Source organism: Chionomys nivalis, chromosome 1 (assembly GCF_950005125.1).
Source record: "Chionomys nivalis chromosome 1, mChiNiv1.1, whole genome shotgun sequence".
In the NCBI taxonomy this organism is placed as follows: domain Eukaryota; kingdom Metazoa; phylum Chordata; class Mammalia; order Rodentia; family Cricetidae; genus Chionomys; species Chionomys nivalis.
The window spans coordinates 17,993,589-17,996,541 of NC_080086.1; the positions used below are offsets into that span (position 1 = coordinate 17,993,589).

Genomic DNA, 2,953 nt, shown 5'->3' on the forward strand with positions numbered 1-2,953 from the left:
GGTAAATATAGAAAAACTAAAAATCCAATGTTTTTAATTTTTAATTTACACATTACCATTTCAGATTTCAATATTTTATTTTTCATTGACTAGAAAATACTACAGATCCTGCTGGAGCTGTGTGTGAGGAAAGCAGTTCTGGTCTGATTTGCTTGATCTGTGTGAGGGGACACATTTTCCGGGAAGAGCTTCAGACTCTGTCACTGGCAAACTTCCATGTTTGCTCCTTTGCTAGTGCGTGTGGGAGAGTTAAGAGTAAATATGTTATGAGAATAAACTCAGAAGTTCTCAAAAATCTTCCAAATAACATTTAAATAGATTTAGCATTTCAAATGAATGTGTCAACAAAACTAAGCATATATGAAAAATGGGGAATTTTTGGCAAACAATATATGGTATCTTTCAAAACACATTTGTGATAATCTTAACCATGGAAGTAATAATTGGAAATTTAGGAAATGGATTCTTAGTACTGGTGAACTGCATGAACTTGGTCAAAAGAAAGAAGATCTCATTAGTTAATCAAATCCTCATTGCTTTGGCGACCTCCAGAATTTGTCTGCTCTGGTTATCATACACAGCTTTATTGATCACGGTACTGAACCCAGATTTAATGACTACAAGGGCAAAAAAAGTCATTCACCATCTGTGGATTATAACCAACCATTTCAGCACCTGGCTTGCTACATGTCTCTGTATCTTTTACTTTCTCAAAATAGCCAATTTTTCTAACTTTGTTTTCCTTCATTTAAAGTGGAGAGTTAAAAAGATAGTTTCAGTAATATGGCTGGCGTCCCTGGTCCTCTTGTTTTTACATATTTTTCTGGTCAACTTGAATATTGATGTGTCGATAAATGAATCTCAAAGAAACATGAGCTTCAGTTCTCATTACCCTGAAGAATTAAGTAAGCACATGTTAATTCTGGACACTATTTTTCTGTTTGTCCCCTTTGGTGTGTCCCTATTATCTTTATTCCTGCTATCTTCTCCCTGTGGACACATCACAAGAAGATGCAGCAGAATGTCCAAGGATGCAGAGATGCCAGAACTACGGCCCACATCAAAGCCTTGAGAACGGTGATTGCCTTTCTCCTACTATACACCATTTTTATTTTGTTTTTTTTTAATACAACTTTGGAAATATGAGTTACTGAAGAAAGATCTTTTCATTTCATTTTGTCAATTGTTTTTCCTAACTTTCCCTTCAGTCCATTCATGTGTCCTGATTCTGGGAGATATAAAACTGAAACAAGCCTTTCTCTCTGTATTCTGGTGGCTGATATGCAGACCCAACAATATGGAGACCTCAGGTCCCTAAAACTTTGGATATCATGTTTCACATTCTAGAAGAAGATTAACCAACAAAAATTTCTATCTTATCTATTTTTGGTTTCCTAATGTTATTTTATTGTTTGACTTCATAAATTTTATAAAATCTATGTATACAATAATAACTATGGAAAAATATTGGAAATTTAGAACATTATATAAAAATTATTTTGAAATATATTTATCTGAAAAGGACATGAATATGAGTCACTGAACTATAACCATGGCAATATATAATTTTTGTATCAGTCATTTATTTCAGAGATTTTTAAATTATTAGCTTATATTATATGTGTATTAATATTAATCAGCAAAAAGTATACAATTATAGTCACATAAATATAATTTGATAATATAGAATACATAGATAAAAGTTCTGAGGATAAATGAATCATATATAGACTAATAATTAAAGAGCAATAAAGATGCTTTATTCCACACTAAGCTATAATTAGAAATTACATGTTACTAATTCTTTAGAATTATGAGGCTGTTTGATTAAAATTATTGTGTCTCTATTGCTAGCTTCAGCATTCACAATTATAAAAATGCTCCCATCATTTTTATTAATAATGGAATTTCCACTTGCAAATATTATTGTATTATTTTCTATATTATTGAAGGAACATCATCTACTTTGTCTTGTAATTTTTAAGTAATTTTAAATTATAATAAAGCTGTATCATTTCCCTTCTATTTCTTCCTTCCCTCATCTTTCATATAACCCTTCTTGCTCTCATTCCAATTCATGGCCTTCTTTTCATTAAGTGTTGTAACACGCATAATGTATTTGTGTGTGTGTGTGTGTGTGTATATATATATATATATATATATATATATATATATATGAACTTGCTCAGTACATATAGTGTTACTTGAATATACATATTTAATGCATTACCATAAAAAACCAAGGTTTATGATAGTTTTATAAAACACCAGCATTGACATGCCTTTAATACCACCACTTGGGAGTCAGAGGCCATCAGATCTCTGTGAGTATGAGGCTAACCTGGTCTACAATAGCTAGCTCAAGGACAGCTAAAGCTGTTATATAGAGAAACCCTGTCTCAAAACAAAGCAAAACAAAGCAAATCAAAACAAAACAAAAAATCCTCACCATGTTGATATTGTTATTTTCTAATTCTTTATGCTATTATGTACCTGTATCATCCCACAGAAAAATAGTAGAATGTCAAACGAGCAGCACTCACAATATATTAGTGATCAATGAATCACAAATATCAGCTTGTATTCTGTTCAGATGCTCTTAATATATTTTGTATGGCAGAAACATAAGCAATAAAACTAAATAAATATATAAAATAGTTTCAAATATTTAGTTTCAAAATATCATACACAAACAATGCAAAGTAGTCAGATACCCTGTGTTCCATTCAGTTACATATTCACCAGATATGATTTTGAATTATATTATGACTATAAAACTCTGTTCAGAAATTTTTTCATAAAGAAGTATTTTCAAATTGCTATTTTACCTTTGCGATATACTTTGTTAGCTTTGCAAATTTACTCATTAATCTAAAATATTAAAGTTAATACCTATTTATTGTACCTTTTAAGACATTTCAATGAGAAATAGAAGCTATAAAATAAAAACTAG

At 30.5% G+C, this 2,953-nt stretch overlaps 1 pseudogene; it reads left to right on the plus strand.

Moving 5' to 3' along the window:
• Nucleotides 1–367: 367 nt before the first annotated feature.
• On the plus strand, nt 368–1,347 carry LOC130884247 (taste receptor type 2 member 117-like; annotated as a pseudogene).
• The last annotated feature ends 1,606 nt before the right edge of the window (nt 1,348–2,953 follow it).